Genomic DNA, 23,229 nt, shown 5'->3' on the forward strand with positions numbered 1-23,229 from the left:
TAGCCATCATCTTCTGCTAGCTGCAGGTTAAAAGACAGTGCACTGCCGGTAGGCCTGAATCGCCACGAGACAAAACAAGAGAAATGACCTGGCTGAGTCACTCCCATGTTTGCCCAGGCTCCCGGTTAAAAGAGCGCCCAGGACTACGTTGATGACAGCTACCAGTCATACTGCACTTTCCGCTGCCAAAAGGCAATTAACTGCTGCTGTGTAGCAATGCAGTACCACGTCTGCCAGCACCCAGGAGACATACGGTGATGGTGAGCTGAGTGGGCTCCATGCTTGCCTTGGTATGGCATCTGCACAGGTAACTCAAGAAAAAAGGCGCGAAACGATTGTCTGCCCTTGCTTTCATGGAGGGAGGGAGGAAACGGGGGCCTGACGATATGTACCCAGAACCACCCGCAACAATGTTTTAGCCCCATCAGGCAAGGGGATTTCTACCCAGAATTCAAATGGGCAGCGGAGACTGCGGGAACTGTGGGATAGCCACCCACAGTGCAACACTCCGGAAGTCGACGGTTGCCTCGGTACTGAGGACACACTCCGCCGACTACATGCACTTAGAGCATTTGTGTGGGGACACACACAATCAACTGTATAAAAATGCTTTCTACAAACCGACTTCTATAAATTTGACCTAATTTCATAGTGTAGACATACCCTTAGTCTGTGCAAAACTACTTTTAACTTCACATTCCTTAGCCTTACGTCACTCACATTCTGTTTTTCATAGTCAAATAGGACTGTTCCCAAGGCCTCCCTAGCTACTAAATTCTGAGATTATAAACTTTTTTCGCCCAGAGTGGCACAGTTCTCAGCAGCTTTAAGCTGATCTCTGTGACGTTTATACTCATTTTTCAGCTTAGCACATTTCATAGCTGGTCTGTAAAAGCTGTACTCCAGATACAACCTGTTAAGGACAGCTGCTTTTTGTTGTCTCAGGCTGTCAGTAACCACACAGATCTATCTCATCCACCGCCTCTCTAGGGTAAGGGTGCTGTTACTGGGGAGGGGGATCCTGTCCCTCAACCTGGTTACACACATCCAGAGTCCCACACTCAAACCTTCAAACTTCAAGCCACTGCACTGACAATCTACCCGGGAATTTGTTCTTCTAGTGGAGGGAGAAATTAGGACATTAGTTGGAGAGGAAAAAGTCTTTGCTTCTGATGAGGTTTCAACTGTGCTATGATATACAGTCATGACTTGACCCTAAGAAATGGACAGTCCTTTTTACTGCTTGTCAGAGCCTGTGAGACACAGAGCCCCAGCTTGGCCTCTTTGACAATACTGGGGATAAAGGCTGCCCCAAAGGGACATAAGAACAGCCAGACTAGGTCAGACCAAAAGTCCATCTAGCCCAGCATCCTCATATGGAAGCTGTTCCATATCCCTTTTATTTTTGTTGCCCTTTTCTGTATCTGTTCCAATATATCTTTTTTGAGATGGGGTGACCACATCTGCACACAGTATTCAAGATATGGGTATACCATGGATTTATATAGAGGCAATAAGATATTTTCTGTCTTATTATCTATCCCTTTCCTAATGATTCCCAACATTCTGTTCACTTTTTTGACTGCTGCTGCACACTGAGTGGATGTTTTCAGAGAACTATCCACAATGACTCCAAGATCTCTTTCTTGAGTGGTAACATTTAGACCCCACAATTTTATATGTATAGTTGGGATTATGTTTTCCAATGTACATTACTTTACATTTATCAACATAAACTATAAGTATTACTTTTCAAGCTCTGGTGGATCACAGGGGGCAATTCACTGACATCAACAAGGGATGGTCAGGAAAGGTGCATGATGATCACATCTTTAGGAACACAGGTCTGTTCAGAAAGCTGCAAGCAGGGATTTTTTCCATGATCAGCTGTGCTGGTGAGTTCCCCACGTAGATCAAACAGGAAATGGGAATTCAAACATTCCTGGGGCTTTATCAGAGGAGGGGCTGTTTCTGGTGTACAAGGTTGCAAAACAATCTCCAGAGCGGTCACAGTGGAGCACTGTGGGACACCTCTGGGAGACCAATTAAGTCAAATTACACAATGCTGCATCTACACTACCTCTATGTTGACCCATCAACATTGAATTAAGCACTACACCTCTCATAGAGGTGGAGTACAGGAGTCGACATTACAGGCAGCTTAGGTCAGCGAAAAGTAGTGTACATTATTAGGCCAACTTAAGGTGGCTTTTGTAGACCTACGTTTGTAGTATAGACCAGGCCTCAGAAAAGAATGAAGAAATGAAAGCAGCAGCAACATGGAATATGGCTAAAATACAGCATATAACAGAGCCCAGGCAATCAATCAGATAAGATAAGATAAATTCTCACCTGTGAAAAATGTATTCAGAGCTGAAATTGAACATAAAATTGCAGCTTAGAATCATAGAATCATAGAATATCAGGGTTGGAAGGGACCTCAGGAGGTCATCTAGTCCAACTCCCTGCTCAAAGCAGGACCGATCCCCAATTAAATCATCCCAGCCAGGGCTTTGTCAAGCCTGACCTTAAAAACCTCAAAGGAAGGAGATTTCACCACCTCCCTAGGTAACGCATTCCAGTGTTTCACCACCCTCCTAGTGAAAAAGTTTTTCCTAATATCTAACCTAAATCTCCCCCGCAGCTTAGTTTAGGGTGTGACATTCCTCTGGTGTTATCTGGACCAGCGATCTGCTAGGTCATTCCAATCCTTGACTCTGGGAGCCAGCCTTACCCTGCTCTGCTGTGAGAGAGAACCCCCACTCCCGGCCCGTTCACGCACAGCCTCTGGCATGTAAGCTGCTCCTTGGATTGTGCAACCAAATGGCACTAGCCAATATGTCTGGTCCCAGACACAACCTTAGGAACCTTCATCTTGCAGTGTCCAATTATGCCCGCTGGACACTGCAAGCTTATATGAGTTCGTCAATTTAACAAAAAAATTGATATGTACTGGGCTTGTTATCCCAAGGGGAGTCTCTGTCATGCTTCAAACCAAATGCACTGCTTCAGGTAGAAGAAACAAACAGATTTATTAACTACAAAGATAGATTTTAAGTGATTATAAGTCAAAGCATAACAAGTCAGATTCAGTCAAATGAAATAAAAGCAAGGGAAATATTACAATTACTTTAGAATATCATTGAGCTATTGCCCATGAGTCCACCTATCATGCCAGGAAAGTGCCTGAGACTTGGACCTTCTCTCTAAATGCAATTAAGGACTGGCAGAGTACCCCCACTCCTGAACATGTTGGAGCTATGATGCCTCCTGCTCCAGAATTGAAGCAAGATGATGAACCATGCCAAGAAATGGAAGCAGGACCTGACAATGGACTAGTGATAAATTGTGAATGTCAGTTTATGTATAATAATGTATAGGGCCAAATGATACCTGTAGTAGTGAATTTAACCAGTTTTACATTACCGCAGCAGCTCTGTCTTGCAAAATGTGTGCATTTCTATATGCAAATGTTAGCAAAAGTGGTGTAGAAGTTCAGACAATCAGTAGGTGGGGTCAAATTGGAGGAAATTTGGTGGCCTGAGAAGGGAAAGAGTAAGGGAAAGAGAGATAAAAGAGATGTAGGAACAGTACTAGTTGGGGTGTTGGGAACATCAGCATGGAATCATATGGATGTCACAGTATTGTGGGAGGAAAACCAAAAAAATGAGAAATCAATTATGGAACTTGTTAACAAAGTTAAATAAGCAACAGAATGAGGATATAGGAGAGGTTTTAAAGGGTGTTCAGGATGTGAGGATAACAAAACAGCTGTGTAGGGAATCAATGAAATGGGAAAACTCATGAACAATCCTAATGTAAGCAGAATCTGAATGAGCTCTCCACTGACATCTAGTGGTGAGCTGTGGAAAAAGACTTCAAAAGCTGATCTTGTTTGCATGGACACACCCACCCTGCCTAGGTGCTCAGCATGATGGGATTGCTTGCCCAAATGATCACTTGTGGCTGGTGTTGGATCCCCAGTCTCCATGTTACTGGGGCAGGAGTAATAAAGGGTTGTTATCCTTGTTGTGTGAACCAAGGGCAGCAGAATGGTACCTTGCATACCCCGATGGAGGGACTCACCCTCAACCGAATGGACTTGCTAGGCTGGGGATATGGGTTGAGAGCGGGTGGGGATAGGTACTTGTACCTGGTGGTGTGGGGTGGGACTGGACTGGATGGGACTGGATTAAGGGTCTTAGACACCATTTGACCCTTCCTTTCTCCATGGTATAATAAAAAAGCTAGTTTAGACTCAACTGAGAGTCTTGTTACATACTGCAGAGCTGAAATCATGGATACCTAATACTTAGACCTACTTTGGGACAGTGTCTCTATTACAAGAGACTGCCCAGTGTGCACCAGCAGTGAGGCTTCCCCACAAACAGCTGCAATCATGAAGAGCTGTATTAAGTGTGGGGGGCCTGAAGACATCTCGGCGAGTGGCCACCTGGCAGAGAGGCACAGCAAGTGGCCAGCAGGGTGGCTGGCGGAGAGGCATGGCAAGTGGCCAGCAGGGTGGCTGGTGGAGAGGCGTGGCAAGCGGCCAGCAGAGAAGCTGGTGGAGAGGGCCAGAGCAGAGCCCCACAGAGGTGTGGTAATCAGCCTTTGGGGTGACGAGCGAGTGCCCCAGCAGTGCAGCATGTAAGGTTCCTCCACACAGGGTGGGAGGTGAACTCTGCGGATGAACCTCTGAACTCTGGGGCTGCACTAACCAAGGACAGCAACTGTGAGTACAGAGAAGGGACAGGCACATTAAAGGGACTTTTGGGTTACTGGACTTAAGAACCTGAGGAGGAAAGGACACCGCCCAACTTACTTGGGGGTGAGTCTTTTGCTCATGGTTTGTGTTTATGAACCCTAGTTGCGGTGTTTTCCCAAATTAATGCTGAGTTACTTCCTTCCTTTTGTTAAAAGGTTTTGCTACACTCAGACTCTGTGCTTGCCAGAGGGGAAGTATTGCCTCTCAGAAGCACCCAGGGAGTGGTGTGTAATTGTCCCAAGTCACTGGTTGGGGCTTGAGCTGGTTTTGTGTTGTATTGTTGAAAAGGAACCCTAGATACTGAACCCGGCCCTTGTTGCTGCTGGCTCCACCCTGGCTCCACCTGGCTGAAGTGTTACACTAATATAGCAAAGGTGAATTACCTGTTTGTGGTATGGCAGCTTCCTGATTCAGAAGCTACTGGTAGGACTAAAGGAAATTCAAGGCAGGGAAATGCCTGGATTCATAACCAATAAGATGCTTGCACAATGGACAAAAATAAGAGTAGATTGGTGCAGGGCACTACTCATGGCTCTGTTATGCTGGTAAAAGGTGCAAGCTTGATGAAATATGGATTCTTCCTAGCAGTACCAGGACTAAGTGGGGCAATGAGAGTGTATAGTATCCAGGCATGTTGGACCCTAGCATCATGGGTTATATTTTAAAGGAATGTGTCACTCATCCTCTGATCATGGTAAGGATGGGGGTGGGGAGAGGGGGAATGTCTGGAGAGCCCCAGATACTTCATGTTGGTCCAAGAGGCATGGCACCTGGCTACGTCATTGTGACTGCTGCAAAGTGCATTACTGGCATGTGGGTTCACCTTGGATGAATAAAACCCAAAATTGTACAGTACAGCTGAGGCAATGGGGACAAAGTCAAGCCAAAGCTGCAAAGGCTGGAGAAGGCAAATATTGGGTAACCTCATGGATCAGACACTTCCAATATGGGACGCAAACATGCAATTGTGACTGGCCAATGTTCTGTTTAGTTCTAAGCACGGTTATCCAAATAGGGGATGAGGTAATTTTTCCAATTCCCCAGCATGTGATCCACAGTGTATTAGTTGATGCCTTTCTCACTGGCACTGCCCAAGACTCTGTGGGACAGCTAAGCTGAGTCATGCCACCATTGCATTTAAATGTGCAGGCTTTAATGAGCAGACACCCAGAACATTTGTTGACCTTAAAACAGGAGAGTCAAAATACTCAACGTGACCTAAATACAATGGGAAATGCTCCTGGTGGGGGTTAGTGTGCAATATTGGGGAACATCCCTGGCTACGCATGATATCAGTGGGCTTTGTAATTGTGCAAGCCATACTAGTAGTGGTAAGTGCATTGCTCTGGAAGGTTAGGAGCTTGGCGAGGCAGTGGGAAAGACAAGAGATGTACATGACATACAGGCATCCATGAACTTTAGAAAGGATCCTATGGCTTTATGGTGGGGAGCTGGGAGCAAAGGCATATTGAGGGCCCATAGACACCTGCTCTGAAGTTTTAGAGTCTGTTCTGATAATGTTTAACAGCGTAAACATAAGTAGGACTGCTCATGCGTCAGAAATTGCTGAGTATCATGTTTGTGAGGAAAAGAGAAGATCATGTAACTAAAAAGCTAGAAAAGACCAGTCTGAATTAACATTAAATCTGTCCTGACGGAGGAGAGTTAACAGGGAAATGAGAGACCAACGTACATATATGAAAAGATTAAAAAGTTATCCCTAAGTGTGTGTAACAAAAGGAGGTAGAAGCTGCCTTGTCCGGTGCTGGAGGCGGCTGCGATGAGATCGTCCTGATGAGCTTCCTACTTGTAAGTAACTGATCAACACTTGCTGAGTCTTTTGCCTTAAAGATCTGTTAGACCCATCTCAGTGCAGCAGTTTTAACCCGTAATTGTTTGGTTTCATCTCTTATGGGATCTCTTATGGGAGTGACCACTAAGGGGCACTCTACCCCCGCATGTGGGATCGTCCGAGCTGGTTCAGGAATAGCGAAGGTGGTGAGGAGTGCGCCATGCCTTCAGAGCGCGCGCCATGTAGCTTGATGATCCAGAGATCACTGAGTAACCACAACCCCCCCTCTCCAGTGCTAGTTCTTTCATCCTCTGACCAGAGAACGCTCCTTGATCCAGGTGGCCTCTTGTGGCTGGTTTGGCAGCCAAAAGCATTTTCCCTGCCAGGACTCTCCTTTTGGACAGATACAATAATACATAGATCTTCCCTGGTGCCTTTCATTGGAGGATCTCAAAGCACGTTGCATCCGTTGATTAACTCTCCTGCAGAATCCTTACAGGAAAAGACCTATAGAATTTGAATAGGGATGAATCCGGTAGCATTCTGTTGAAATTCCACAGCATCCTGTGAGATAAAGTAGTGTGTGGTGTCTGATAGGTTTTTTAATCATTCTGGAGCTGGGATATACAGCCATTCTCTTACGTCCCATAGGGTGGAGGAGGAAGGACTTGGAAAGGGGCCTTCGGTATCGTAGATGGATAGAGAAACTCCGCAAGGCTTCCTTTGCAGAGCTCTCCATCGCGATGAAGGGAGCTATGAAATTCTGATGCTTTTGTTTTCTGTCTGCTGCACCTGTAAACGTTTCTAAGAATGCTGCCCGGCTACAGAAACAGCAGCCTCATTGTTGGTAGAAGTGACATGTGCCCCGCGCTGTCTCCTGCAGGCTCGACTTCCATTCTTTCTCTTCCTGAATCTACAAGAAAAGCCATGTGAGGCGCACGGCTTGCTCTTCTGTGCATGGGAAACAGCACCCGCGCATTGGCCTTTGGGAGGAAAGGATTCAGGAATGGAGGACCAGGGGTGTTGACTCCCAACCTTGCCCTCCCTTGGGGATCCCAGGGATCTGTGGGGAAGGACAGCCCCCCCCCAAGGGAGGGGATTGCCTGACCTGGGCCCCTATTGGCTGCTCTTTCACTATTCACCCCTTCGGCAAGAATTCCCCTGCTGTCACCAATGCTTTCAGAGAGGAGTGTGCTGGTCGGGGTGGCTGATGCATGCTTCTGGGAAGGAGCCACTGCATCCTAATCACACAGAGTGCCAGGGGATGACAAGTTTCATGGGACCCCCCCAGAGCATGGGGAAATGTTTTTTTGCTTCCACTCCTGCCATTCCCACCCCCTTTCACTTCTACCTCTCGCCATGCAGAGCAGCACAGTGTTCCTCCCAGGCCCGCAGTTCACTCTGGGAAGCATGAATGACTGAGTTTCCAGCAGCACACACCTCCAGTCTAGGTCTCCTGGCAGGCCTGAATGTACGGGCCTGTCTCCCTGTCAAAATCAATACAGCACGGGAAATTGTCTCGTGGACCCAAGTGGCAGACTGGCAGTTGCAGGAGTTCCAGGAATCCTTTTATGTCACTTTCCATCAGAAAAGGAATCTCAAGGTTGGATTTTTGACTGGGGAAATGGAGCTCACCTCTATGAGAGGCAAAAATTGCAAACAAGTCCCTGGCCAGATAATCATTTTGGGCCAGAGATGAGCCTTGCTGCATGTCATAGGCTTTTTGGGCAGAGACTTCCTCCCCTGTGTTTGTACAGTGCTGAGCACAGTGGGGCCCTGATCTTGGTTGGGTCCTAGATTAATAAACCTGATTAATAATAATGTCCTGGATGGCACAAACTAGGAGATTCCTTATCAGAGGAGAGGAACAGCCAAGGTCCCAGCAAACTGTCAACATTTCTCTACTCACCAACATTTCTGATAGCATAATCAATGCTGCCAACTTTTATGGAAGTCATGGGGGATCTAGTGTTTGTCTTAAAGTCCCAGCTGCTGGAGTCTCGTGATTATGTGAGAATCTTGACTTTCTTTTTTTTTTTTTAGTAAGGTTTCAACCCCCATCATTGCAGAGAAAAGATGGAAAAACAATTATAAACCCTAAATGCTCAAATATCTGAAGGCAAATAAAAAGAAACCCAAATTTATTATTTTTTAAAATCTCATGATATTGGGGGCACGATGACTTGTGATTTTTGAATGTGCGGGGTAGTGCTGGCCGTTTGTAAATACTGGGATTACATTATAACCCCACACATACAGCGGATCAACGGTTTTCAAATTTTGATGAAATGTTCAATCCGTGGTTTCTGCTCAGGGTCTTCTATAGAGCAGCTCTTCACCCTGGGATCCAAGAACTGTTTGATTAGATGGGATCAAGGAGGGGATTGATGGTATTTTCATTCCGCAGGTTTAGAAAAGGAACACATTTGTGTTTATTCCAAAATGGGAATGCATTTTTTAAATAAAAAATATGCATTTTTGAATTTTTCCTACCTCCCTTTGGCTTCCCTTTTCCCGCACTGTGCCCAATTACCCACCTGCTTTCTCTAGTTTGCCACTGAAAAAAGGAGCCAGAAGGAAGGAAGGGAAAAACAATAAACCAAACAAAGCAACTAAATTTTTCCATTTTTTTCTAATTTTTACTAAAAAGAAAACAAATTTTTTTTTTAATTCTTGGGGTGAAAATTTACAACTTTGAAAAAAAGGCTCTTTTTAAAACTCTTCTCTTCCCCCGAAAAAGAACGGTTTGTTTGAAAAGTTTGCACCACTTCGGTGCGAGATGCAAATGGCTGATGAACTCTCACAGTGACCAAGTTTACTTTGGCAGAGTCCAACCCGCCCAATTATTTTTGGAATTGAGATGAAATTAGTTCAGCCATGGCAGGGCAAGAAGAGGTGCTGGCAGCTGGCTAGAGCCATGTCTGACTTCTGGCTGGCAACAAGCTTAACCTGTTACTGTGCACTGAGCAAAGCAGGTGAGTCCCAGCCCACCACACAGAGCAGCTGGGATCTCCGAGATAGACAAGAACATGTAGGAGGCTGTACTAAACATCTACGAGTTTGCCGAAAGACAGGAGTGTTTCTAGGAATTGGCTTGCTGTGAATTTCTCTGTAGGAGAATGGCCCAACCCACTCCAATCTACAGCAGGGATTTTGAATTTAAAGTGCTAACAAAGTTGCAGATGAGTTGGAATGTACATGGCCCCTTGGCTTCCTTCTCCCATTCCCATTCCTGCTTTCATCCATGCTGACCCCTACACACAGAACGATCTGCCCACACCCCAGCCACTACCCTGGCCTTATGAAGAGCTCTCCTAAAATGTTACCTCTTTCGGGAGTGCCTCCAGAAAATGACTTCACCTCCCCGCCGCCATCCTTAAGATAACACAGCCACCATGACACTTGCTTGCCTAGACTGAGTAGCCTGACTGCTGTGGCCTACCCCCCTTTTATTTGATTAGCTTCACTTCTGCAAATGAAGTGTAAAAATATAATTAGGAAGGCCAGAAAAGAATTTGAAGAACAGCTAGCCAAAGACTCAAAAAGTAATAGCAAAAAAATATTTTAAGTACATCTGAAGCAGGAAGCCATTCTTTTTAGGTGACAAATCTGAGAAACTGTCCCAGATTGAGGTGTCCTGAGAGGAGGTCTTGGAACAAAATGATAAACTAAACAGTAATAAGTCCCCAGGACCTGATGGTATTCACCCAAGAGTTCTGAAGGAACTCAAATGTGAAATTGCAGGACTCCTAACTGTAGTCTGTAACCTATCATTTAAATCAGCTTCTGTACCAAATGACTGGAGGATAGCTAATGTGACGCCAATTTTTAAAAAGGGCTCCAGAGGCGACCCCGGCAGTTACAGGGCGGTAAGCCTGACTTCAGTACCAGGCAAACTGGTTGAAACTATTGCAAAGAACAAAACTGTCAGACACATAGATGAACATAATTTGGTGGGGAATAGTCAACATGGTTTTTGTAAAGGGAAGTCATGACTCACCAATCCACTAGAATTCTTTGATTGGGTCAACAAGCATGTGGACAAGGGGGATCCCATGGATATAGTGTATTTAGATTTTCAGAAAGCCTTTGACAAGGCCCCTCACCAAAGGCTCTTAAGCAAAGTAAGCTGTCATGGGATAAGAGGGAAGATTCTCTCATGGATTGGTAACAGGTTACAAGATAGGAAACAAAGGGTAGGAATAAATGGTCAGTTTTCAAAATGGAGAGAGGTAAATAGTGGTGTCCCCCAGGGGTCTGTACTGGGTCCGGTCCTATTCAACATATTCATAAATGATTTGGAAAAAGGGGTAAATAGTGAGGTGGCAAAATTTGCAGATGAAACAAAACTACTCAAGATAGTTAAGTCCCAGGCAGACTGCGAAAAGCTACAAAAGGATCTCTCAAAACTGGGTGACTGGGCAACAAAATGGCCGATGAAATTCAATGTTGATAAATGCAAAGTAATGCACATTAGAAAACATAAATCCCAACTATACATATAAAATGCTGGGGTCTAAATTAGCTGTGACCACTCAAGAAAGAGATCTTGGAGTCATTGTAGATTTTCTTTGAAAACATCCACTCAATGTGCAACGACTGCCAAAAAAGTGAACAGAATGTTGGAAATCATTAAGAAAGGGATAGATAATAAGACAGAAAATATCATATTGCCCCTGTATAAATCCATGGTACGCCCACATCTTGAATATTGCGTGCAGTGGTCGCCCCATCTCAAAAAAGATATATTGGAATTGGAAAAGGTTCAGAAAAGGACAACAAAAATGTTAGGAGTATAGAACGGCTTCTGTATGAGGAGAGATGAATAAGACTGGGACTTTTCAGATTGGAAAAGAGATGACTAAGGGGGATATGATAGAGGTCTATAAAATCATGAGTGGTGTGGAGAAAGTAAATAAGGAAGTGTTATTTACTCCTTCTCATAACACAAGAACTAGGGGTCACCAAATGAAATTAATAGGCAGCAGGTTCTAAACAAACGAAAGGAAGTATTTCTTCACACAGTGCACAGTCAACCTGTGGAACTCTTTGCCAGAGGATGTTGTGAAGGCCAAGACTATAACAGAGTTCAAAAAAGAACTAGATAAATTCATAGAGGATAGGTCCATCACTGGTTATTAGCCAGAATGGGCAGGGATGGTGTCTCTGGCCTCTGTTTGCCAGAAGCTGGGAATGGGTGATGGGATGGATCACTTGATGATTACCTGTTCTGTTCATTCCCTCTGATGCACCTGGCTTTGGCTACTGTTGGAAGACAGGATACTGGGCTAGATGGACCTTTGGTCTGACCCAGTTTGCCCGTTGTTATGTTCTTGTGTCAGGTCTAAAATTTCCACTGTGAGCTGTTCAGGGCAGGGACTTCGACTCCTGCTTGTTCCATAATAACAGGCTGAACTTTGGTCACCCCTGGCTTTAGAAACAGCTCTGTGGTGAATAAGGGAAGAGGTTAATTCCCATTAATGGTGCTAGTTGAGGGAAGAAAGAGACAAAAGATGAAGGAAAGGAAGATAATTATCTACCTTGATTGCAAGATACATTATTTTCAATCATTTTTATTACAATAGCAGCCAGAAGCCCCAGCAGAGATCAGAGCCCCATCATGCTGGGTTCTGTACTAAGCTGCTGAAAGAGAGTCTCTGCCCAGAGGGGTTTGCAATCTGCACAGACAAATGGACACCCTGGAAGTGATGCAACATAGTCACCACTACTCCCGGGTGTCTCAAAAACACCTGCAGTAATGTAACCCTCAGGCCAGCGTGCACTGACCCGTCTGGGCCTGAGCCCCAGAGGTTGCCTCCAGCTACGTTGGCTGGGTCTTTGGCTCAAGGGGTGGCAACTCCTGCTTTCAGCTCTGCAGCTCTCTGGTTCTATCCTTGGTGGAGGTCCCAATGACATTAACTCTTTCAGTGTTCGCCGGGATATCGCCTCCCTTGTTAAACTCACGCACATTAACACCCAAGGTGTTTCTGCGGAGGAGCTGGCGGTGTAATTTCCAGCTCAGCTAGACGTGCCTATGCTGGCTCTGATCAACCTAGTGCACAAAAGGTAGCAGTGTAGCTGCGGGGGAGGTGAGAGGGGATGGCCACCTACCGAGGCAGCTAGCCCATCTCACCGTCCGAGCAGCTGAGGCTATGCTGCTATTTTTAGCTCTCTAGATCTGGTGTGGGTGTGTCTACCCGAGTGGAAAATTACACCTCTGTTTAGACACCCTACAGAACCCAACAGAGCCTAATTACAAACCTTAGTAAAGGACAAGGCAGGCTCTGGGCCTGCTGAGAGGTTTGTTCTACCTCCTAGCCAGTTGGCTCTCTGTTAACGTGCTATGAAAGTGATGGGATCTTGTATGACGGGTTCGTCCCAGTTGGTGTCCTTGCTAACTTGTCAGGCCGTGGCAAAGTCCCCTTCTGGATGTGTGAGGACTTTCCCAGGAACGGGACTAATCTGAACCCTGTCCCTATGCAGGCATGTCGGTGGGGTATCAGTTGTCAGACATGACCTCAGCATTCTTCCCGCTGCTGTTTGTGATGGGTGGCTTTTGGCCTTGTCGGGGAGCCAGTCCTCTTCAACCCAGTGACTTCACTTGGCTTGGGATTCCTGTCCCTGTCTTTCCTTTGACATCTGGCCATTCAGAGGTTAGCTGGTGCAATGGGCTTGGGAGGGGAGTTCTAATCATCTAGCCAACCCCTGCACGCACAGAACTCACGTGCAGCAGTCCAAGCACGTTGTGTATGGCATTGCAGCATTAAAGGTCACTGAACATTTCATTTGTTTGCTGGGCAATGATGTCACCTGCCAGCAGCACAGAGTTTAAATCAAAGCCAAAATTATCTCTTCCCCTAGTAGAAGCTCAGTGGTGTTGTGAACGGACCTGTTTGCTCAAGATAGTAGTGAGGTCACATTGACACCCATATCACCAGTGGTTGGTGCGGCAACCTTGCCCTCTGGAAACTTTCCAAGAGTCCCTCCGGCTGCAGGTGATGAGGGACAGCATGCTAACTTGTGCGAAAGGGAGGATTTCATGCCTTTCCTTTGCGTCTCTATTAACCGTTCTTTGCACCAACACTGCTGTGAAAATACCATGTGCCCTTCCCCATCTAATAGGCAGAGTTTCTGCATGAGCACGACTGGGCAGCCAGAGGGATTAGGGCAGCAGGCATCTGGACACTTGATTAGTACGACAGCACATACAGGCCCCAGTCAAGATCAGGGCCCGATTGTGAAGGTGCGGTATATACTCATAGCAAGAGGACGTCCATACCTCAGAGAGCTTACAATCTAAGTAGGCAAAGGGTTGAGGAAAGGAAGGATGATTGTCCGCATTGTACAGAGGGGGAACTGAGGGACAGAGGCTGGGATTAAGAGCCTAACAAAATTAGGTGCCCAACTCCCACTGAAATTCAATAGAGTTGGGTGCATAACTTCTCAAGTCCTTTGGAAATCCCAGCCAGAGAGATTAAGTGAATTGTTCAAGGTTACACAGGGAGTCTGTGGCAGAGCCAAAGCTTAAACCCAGGTCCACCAAGTGCTTTAACCACAGGAAGTAAATGGTTTGGCCTTGCTATCAACCCAGTAGAAACCCTCTTGTTTGTCTGCCAGCATTTTTTGTTGGACTTTGGAAGAGACTGTATGATCTTTGCTTAGATTGTATCTTTGGGGGGCAAAGGCTGTCTTTGTTATAAATGTGGGCAGTGTCTGGCATAAAAAGGTCTTTAGCTGCTACCTCAATACAAATAAGTAAGTCATTGCATTATTAAGTTTGAATTTAATTTTTATTTGAAAAAAAAATTAAGAGTGTCTTGTATTTTTTATCCAGTTTTAGCAGCTACAGCAAAATATGCCTACCGTACCCTTCAGTGCATTTAAGAATCAGTCTTTCATTATACAGATACATATCTGGTTCATAATTGTTAAAAATCATCAAGTGCTTTAAGAATCCATTGGTATTTAATTAGCACAGAATTAGCATTTCAGTCAGATGTGCTGAGCGTTTGAGGTTTAGTTGGACAGCTAGTGTCTATCATTGAAGTGCCCATGGATTATTAAAAGCATGCTTATTTATGGTTAATAATTCCATTTGAGATACATGTTCATTGAGACAAATCCTCTCATCAATATTCAGTCGGGCTCTTAACGTGGTTTTCGTATCTTTGGTGCCAGGTTGTAGAAAAAGCAAATAATAATAAATAGAGAACCCAGGACAATTAATTTTGCAAAACACTTTCAGTCACTGTGTATAGGACAAGGGGTTGTGCATCTGGGTTCAGTTCCTGACTCCGTTTACAGATTGCCTGAGAGATTTCCCCAAGATCTTACACTCTCTCTGTGCCTCACTTCCCCATCTGTACAATGGGGGTAATATTCCTTTCACCCACCCTTTGTCTGTCTTGTCTATTTAGACTTCAAATATGTGTGGGCCTGGGATTGTCTTACAATATATCTGAACTGTACCCAATATAATAGGGTCTGGATTGTCACTGGGGCTTTGAGGGGTTACTGGAATAGAAGTAATTTTAAAAGAAAGCACAATTATCTTTTAAAGAGGATAAAGTAAAGCTTGTAAATTGCTAGTGGCTAAATAGCTGCAAGTGACCATATGACATATGGGCTGTGTCCGCCATTTCTGTTAGTATTTGGAAACAGTCTACACACACACACACACACACACTCAAGATTAGGTGCATTTCATAGAATCATAAAAGATTAGGGTTGGTAGAGACCTCAGGAGGTCATCTAGTCCAACCCCCAGCTCAAAGCAGGACCAACCCCAACTAAATCATCCCAGCCAGGGCTTTCTCAAGCCGGGCCTTAAATACCACTAAGGATGGAGATTCCACCACCTTCCCATTTGAATTGGTCAAGCCCTTTTGGATAAAACCAATTCATTCAAAAGTGGTTTTATCCTTTAAAATGAAGGGGTTTTTTTGGAAAAAAAAGTTGATATAATTTTAGGGTTGTGGGTTTTTTTAATTTCATGCCTTTATTTTAAAAAATTTCAATATTTATATAAAAATGTTAAAGATTTACCAAAAACTGGGTTCAGTGGGTGAAAAGTTTCAATAACCATTTTGATTTAAAAAAAAAAACCCACCTGAAAAAAAGGTATTAAAAGATTTAGTGAACATTTTTTAAAGAGCAAAGTGGGCCTGTTTCTAACCCTTTGAAATGAAAGCAACTTTAACCTGTGTTTGGGGGGGGGGGGGGGAAATCTTACCAGCTTTAGCTTTAATAAAATCAAAGATCTAATACAGATTTGTTTCCAGAGGTGTTTTAGACCCGGCCAAAGTATTTGCCTCATGCTTTGTCGAGTGCCTCATGCATCTTTTTAGTTGTGGTTGTGTCCTAGCCAGTTGTTACATTTTCAGTGATCTCAGAGCCTGGGCCACCTGGGCACTGATTTAAATAACCTCTTCATGCACAGCCCATACAAATGACACCTCAGTCACTTTAAGCCACTCCTGTGAGCCACTACAGAGTGTGTTTCCTCCCCGGCACTGGGCAGAGGGATCTCTGCTGAAGTGGAAAGAGTTTAATTTAAGGCATGACTTGCTTTCTTCCAGGAAGTCATTTCCAAGTAATTAATTACAGCATCCTTTGGTTTCAAGGTGGATGATCATACGCTCGGCACTGCCAACGAGCTGTGTGTGTGTGTAGCCTGGCCTCTGACGGATTCTGGCTCAGGCATTCCAAAAGGAGTTTTAGAGCCATAGGGAGTCACGTATAGGGCAAGTGATGCTCAGTCGGGGGGTGGGGGGTTAAGCAGAAAGCTTGATGTGGCTGAGGAAAGAAGGTCTTGTAATTAAGATACTGGATTCAAGTGTGGATTTGATTCCAGCTGCAGAGTTCTTGTGTGACCTTGGGCGCGTCACTTAATCTCTCTGCAATTCAGTTCCCCGGTTGCAAAACAGGAACTATTACTACCCCCTTCTCCTCCTTTTTTTCTGAGACTGATCTCTTTGGAAGAGGGACTGTCCCACTGTATGTACAGCAGCAAACACAATGGGGTCTCTAGGTGCTACCGTGCTACAAGTCAGAAACAACCAAAACTTGGTTGGAACAGGGATCCAAGAATCAGGAGACTCCTAGATTCACATCCATCTCTGCAACTAACTCACAGTGTGGCCTTGTATAAGTCCCTGAACTTCCTTACCTTAGTTTCTCCACCTAGAAAACCGGGGTAATAATTCCCTAGCTCACAGAGATGCTGTGAGGCTTAATTTTTGGTAAAAATCCTTTGAGATCCCGGGATATAAAGTGACTCCACACCATTAGGAGAGGGTTTTTTTAATTTAAGCAGGATCTGCGAGAGAGAAGAAGTGTGTATGGCAGATTGTGTATCTTATACACACACCCCTTTGTGCAGTAGGGCAGAGTTTCTTTTCAAGATACCATCAGACACCTTGGACAGGGCCCAGACTGTGCAGTTTCACATTCTGTTAGCAAAGCCCTGTTATTACCAGACCCCCTCAGCCAGCCTGTGGTGACTTTGTAGCCAAAGGTTTTATAATCAGAGGTTTCTCCGGGAAGGAGAGCCCTGGGCAGGGCACCCGCTGGCAAGGCCCTTTTTGAAACATGGCTGTTTAATACCTTCCGATTTATGTTTTTAACGTGTCACGTGCCCCCTGTAGCCCAGACTTGGGGGGCAGGGAGTGCATTATATGACAGCTGTTTGATAATACTGAGCAACAGTTTTCAACAGTATCTTCCCCTCCCTCACCCCAAGAGAATTGGCTTTTTTTTTTTTTTGGTGGAAACTGAGACATGTTCCTTCCCTCCCTGGTCTCCCGCAAGACTTTGACAGAAAACAATGAAAATGTTAACAAACCGGGGAGAGAGCTTTTTAATTTACCCCAAACCAGGCTTTGATGACCCCTTGGATTAAGAAAATTACAGGAAAATTGAAAGTAATAAAAATGAAAAATGGGTTTATTTTGAAACTGGTTTTTGGTAAAGACGGCTTCTCATTTTCCATCCAGCCTTGCTGCTTGGTTTCCTTTCTTTATATTTGCAACCCCCCTGTTAGCAACCTGGCCCTGTGGGTGTACAATTAGTCCCTCCGTCTCTCAGCCACTTCCATCACTGTCCAGGCATCGGTGCATCCCTCCTACCTTGTGAGCAGGAAATATTATAACAAACTAGCTGCGTGCGCCAGTATCCCAGTCAGAAGCGGGTATTGAGTCCAGTGGTCCTCCTGCTTTAGGAAGAGATTTTCAGGGCCAGATCTGCAGCTGGGGTAAGTTGTTATCGCTCCTTGAGGTACAACATTTACATATTGATGTAAATTTACATACATTTACATGAGCTGAAGATCTGATCCTCGGAATCACAAAAGGCGGTTTGAAACCCAATGGAGATTAGGCGGCTCACTGAAGTTTGTGCCTTTGAAAAACCTCCCTCATCTGTTAGTTGGAGGTAGGCTGTTCTACTGGCAGGTCTGAGTCAATCCAGAGAGGTGACTGTAGGCACTATGCCAGCGTGTGACTCCTCATAATCCGTGAGGAACTGTAGTAGATTGACAGCCGTAGAAGAAGAGAGGAAGGGAAGCAGAGGGTGTAATCAATTCCAAATATATCAAATACTTTACATTGTGTCTCACCAAACCTTCCCGGAAAAAAACTAAATCAAGCTGGATTTGATTGAAAAAAACTAAATCAAGCTGGAGCATGGCCATGAAGACTGAAATGCGGCTGAGAGACTAAACAGAGAGCAATGGTTACCAGCAGTGTATCAAACTGGGGGGGGGAGAGTTACTGGAAGGTAGCACAAGTATAGTGTTGTTTTGGGTTTTATTTAAGGGGACACCATCCATACAAAATCTAGTCAATTAAAAATATATTTAAGCTGTTTTGGGTCCTGCACCTGTCCTCAAATCCCCTCCCAGTTTGTAGTCTTACCATCACATTTAATTAGAGAGAGGGTGGTTTGGGCATGAAACCTGGGTTCAGTTCCCTGATCTGCCACAGATTGTGTGTGGGCCCTTGGGCCAGTCATTTACTGTCTGTGTCTTGCTTCCCCATCTGGAGTATGGTGAGGATAAATAGAGATCGTGAAGCTCTTTGAGATCCATTGATGAAGAGTGATCCACAGGCGGTAGGTAATATTATTACTTAATTGTTTTTCTCCCTTGTTGACTATGTAGGGGAAAGAGGCAAACTGACTATTCACAGAGTAAACAAACAACCAAAAGTGTCTCCCCGCCTCCACCCTCTGTAACTGCTTTCAATTCTAGCAATCTCAGAGTGTTACTCTGAACAATAAGAGGAAATTTCAGACATAAGAGCCAGATGCTGCTTGTTTGAGGTTAGTTGAAATCATCCTTTCATACCTTCATGAAGGGATCTGGAAGATAGGTAGCTATTTGTGCTATTAATAAAAAGCAGTTCTCTGTCCCCACCTGCTGGGAACTTCCGAATGTCAGAGCTCTTCAAAATTCCACTGACCAGCTGGGCAGAACACTGGGGGACGCAGCTTGTTTTAAGATTCTTTCCTGTGCTCTTTGCTGCTGCTGCTTCTGGTCCTCCCCTGGTTTTTAACCACATCCATAGTTCAAGGGTTCCATCTCTGTCCACCTGCCTCTAGGGCTTCCTTCCTTTCACCCCGCTGCACTCCAAAGGGTAGATTCTCAGCTTGGGTAAATCAGTGTAGCTCCATTGACTTCAGAAGAGTTATACTGATTGACACCCGTCAAGGAGCTTACCTCAGCTACTTCACTGCACTATCTCCTATAGCCAGTAGCTAATTCATCTATCCTAAGGATCATAGGGTCTTTCTCTGCCAGCCATGCCATCCTTCTCTAGAGCGTAGCGTGTAAGTTCTTTGGAGCAGGGACCACATCGCTGGTCTGTACGTTTCCTAGCACTCATCTGGGGCACTGTAGTAACACTCACTATAGTGGCGGGAGGGATAGCTCAGTGGTTTGAGCATTGGCCTGCTAAACCCAGCATTGTGAGTTTAATCCTTGAGGGGGCATTTAGGGACGTGGGGCAAAAATTGGGGATTGGTCCTGCTTTGAGCAGGGGGTTGGACTAGATGACCTCCTGAGGACTCTTCCAACCCTGATATTCTATTTTGACAAGTTTCAGAGTAGCAGCCGTGTTAGTCTGTATCCGCAAAAAGAACAGGAGGACTTGTGGCACCTTAGAGACTTACCCATTTATTTGAGCATAAGCTTTAGTGGGCTACAGCCCACTTCATCGGATGCACAGAATGGAACATATAGTAAGAAGATATATATACATACATACCGAGAAGGTGGACGTTGCCATACAAACTGTAAGAGGCTAATTAATTAATTCTATGATAACCCTAATACCCCCTGTGCTGGGTTGACGCCCCCAGGGTGCATCTGGGAGCCGTGAGAACCTCTGCACCCCTCTCACCACCCAGCAGGGCTGGCCCTGCTCACACTGCTTTGTTGGAGACGCATAGCCAGCCTCTCCAGGCCCTGTTGTCACCCAACACGACAGCAGGTGGCGCCACACACCCCACTGAGTTATCTGAGTGCTTTACCTAAGCCACTCAAAGAAAGACGGCCAATTTCCCACCTCCCAAGGCTCGCACTCCCCACTAGAGTATAAGCCCAGAATTATACCATCTTGCACTGCACAGGGATCTGTACAAAGTAAGCTCCTTAATAAAGTTCACCTTCCCTTCAATGTGGGAAAGATATGCAACAGCCTTTGCTCACAGAACTGAGATTTTCCTCAGACTCTTCACTTATCTCATTAGACTGACCTAACACTTGGTAAAGCAACCCACGTCCTTTCATGTATTTATACCTGCTCCTGTATCTTTTACTTCATCCATCGGATGAAGTGGGTTCTAGCCCAGGAAAGCTTATGCCCAAATAAATTTGTTAGCCTCTAAGGTGCCACAAGGACTCCTTGTTGTTTTTGCTGATACAGACTAACACGGCTACCCCTCTGAAACCTGTCACCATTCAAGTCAATGGAATTTTTGTCCCACTTTGTCCCATGTTTTTAGCTCTTTATTAACGGTATCACTGTGGTTGGTGCAAGAGCTTTCTCCACTTCAGCCCCCATAGAGCTACAGAAAGGTTGTTTCAGACTGTCTCATTACCAGCCTGTCTCGCATCACTTTCTCCCTTCATCTCTCGCCCTCCAGCGTTTGGCTCCACGACTGAGCGATGTAACTTTGCAAAGCATCTGGGCCACAGTTTGTTCGGAAGATGCTAGAGACAGTGAATTATGGGTGAGGGCTCAAAAGTGCTCAACATAGATCAGACTATGTGCCCATTAAATGGCAGTTTAACCATCGGCATCAGTGACAGCATAATTAGGCCAACACCTCGCACTTTTGAGACACCGTTCTCAAGTATAGGAGTATGCCGGACAGACTGCAAGCATATAACAATCCATACTCAGTGATACAGTAGTAAATGGAAGTATTCTGGGATTCTTCCAGGTTCTGAGGCACGTTATCTATCTACAGCCACGCATTACGGACACAATTCAAAGGCATTGTGTTGCGGTATTTGTATATTAGTGTTCTGAAGAGCAGGGGGAAATGGAGACAGACACTTTGGCCCTGATTCCCAGATGGTGTAAGTTAGAACTGGTCCCATCCACTTTAGTGGAGCTGTGCTGTTTTCATCGAATCATAAACCGACTGAGTACCCAGCTCTGAGCGTTTTGTTGCGTATCTGAGCAGTGCATGCTGCAACAATTCAGTTGCCGAGAACACGCAAGTAGTCACAGCTGGAGGCAATAAAAGCATGTGGATAATTGCAGCAGATAATTATAGGTGTCTGCAGCTGCTGATCTGTGGTGGGCATTTGAGGTAACACACAGGAGCCATGCCTTTGGATTGGTTCTTCTGTCAAACTCGAGCGGCTCAGAAAAGTGATGTCTCTGAACCACATTTGCAGCAGATATATGGGAAGCCAAGAAGCTTTCCTTACAGCCACTTTTCCAGAAAGAGACAGCGCTGTGTAGTAGACATGGGACTGGTCTGGGAGTCAGGAGACTTGGGTCCTATCCCCAGCTTCTGTGTGAGCTCAGGCAAATCACTTTCTCTATGCCTGTTTCTCCATCTGTCTTTCTGTTTAGACTGTAAACTCCTAGAGGCAGGGATGTGTCTGTACAGTGCTTGTCTCAACGGGGCCCCAACCTCTCTTGGGCTCCCCAATCTGAACGTCACAGCCCTTTCCCACCTCAGCACAATCTCCCCACAGTTTCTCCATACTCTTTTCCCCTCAGAGGGCTCATGGGAATCTCTCCTACCTTTGAAATGTCTTGGGAGGGCTGGTGCAAGTGGCCCTCTGATCTTGGTCATGGCTGCTATTTTTATGTTTTAGAGTAGCACCAGAACAGGCGTGTGACAAGAGCGCCTTAGTCGCTGTGCCTCAGTTTCCCCTCCTCCATCTCCAGCCACTTCAGTCTCCTGCTTTTTGTTAGGCACATTCCAGTACTTCAAGGATTTTTGCCCTCCATCCAAAGTCCTACTTCCCAGGGATGGTCCAGATAATACTCAGTCCTGGCTCAGTGCAGGGGACTGGACTTGATGACCTATTGAGGTCCCTTTTAGTCCTACACTTCTATGATCCCCCTTCCAGAGGGAAGCAAGAGATCCAGCAAAACTAACAATCATCCAGCAACCCAATACTAGGATTTCATTCCAATTCCGCGCACACGAGACCACCCCTCACATCAGGGGGCTTTCACATATCCTTCCTCAGTGGGCCTGTAGAAGAACCCGGGCCCTCCTCTCCTCAGGGTTCCAGTCCAGGGATCCTGTAGCAAGCAACAAAGATCCCCCACACTCAACCCATTCCTTCATCTCCCTGACCTGCTTCCAATCAAGCAATGTCCGTAGGTCTCACCCACAGGCCCTCCTATACTCTGTCTCTCAGCTTCTGCCCTGGGCCCCGCTGCAGAGAGCCTCCTAACGCTTTGACACCATCCGGCTCTACTGCATGAGAGCTTTCCTGCACATACTCCCTAACCTGTATCCTCTTCAGGTCGCTCCCCTTCTGCTATGCAGGTCCCTCGTCCAAGAAGCCATCGCCTTGGGACGCAGTGAACTAGGTGCTGGTGGGGCCGAGCCCAACCCCAGTAAACAGGAGAGTAACACAACCAACCATAAACCCTCCTACACAGGGATCAAGCCAGATTCCTCCCTTGCATACGCTCTACTGGATTCACTAGTGTTACACCAGAGGGTCAATCTGGCTCATTTTGCTTTCTGTCTTCTGGCTAGTTACACCGTTTCTTTGATAGAGACAGAGGAATGCACTTTGGGACTCGATACTTTTTCTGCCTGTGATTTGGCCCCCCCTGGTGGTCACTGGCGAAATGTTTTATGGTTCCAGAATGAAGAGAGCCCATAGTTGTACTTAGGAGTAGGAGGACTCTGCCCTGAGCAGAGCGAGTGGTCAGTGTCATGCACAGGTATCTCAGGGTTTCACTGCACAACTACTGTGGATGAACATATGGTCTGAATAGCAATGCTGTCAGCAAAGTTAATGTAAGCGTGGGGTCTTACCCCTCCGGAATCTTTTCATCGGTTCATGTATTTAACTTGTTTCTTTCACAAACAACTCAATGATGGAAAGAATCTGAAAAAAACAAACACAAAGGACAAGGCCTGGCTTCAAATTCCAGATTCGAGAGATTAAGATCTCCTGGGCCACATT

General features: G+C 45.5%; 1 protein-coding gene across 2 annotated transcripts in view; it reads right to left on the reverse strand.

Annotated features, from left to right (window-relative positions):
• Positions 1-17,480: 17,480 nt before the first annotated feature.
• FAM167A (family with sequence similarity 167 member A) overlaps positions 17,481-23,229 on the reverse strand; it is an 86,430-nt gene continuing 80,681 nt past the window's right edge. For both annotated transcript variants that reach the window (XR_012157880.1, XR_012157881.1), the window contains 2 exons: positions 23,079-23,151; positions 17,481-18,077 (listed from right to left, as the gene is read on the reverse strand). The gene's annotated coding sequence lies outside the window, so the exon portion shown is untranslated. The remainder of the gene's footprint in view (positions 18,078-23,078; positions 23,152-23,229) is intronic.

Source organism: Lepidochelys kempii, chromosome 3 (genome assembly GCF_965140265.1).
Source record: "Lepidochelys kempii isolate rLepKem1 chromosome 3, rLepKem1.hap2, whole genome shotgun sequence".
NCBI classification, from domain to species: Eukaryota; Metazoa; Chordata; order Testudines; family Cheloniidae; genus Lepidochelys; species Lepidochelys kempii.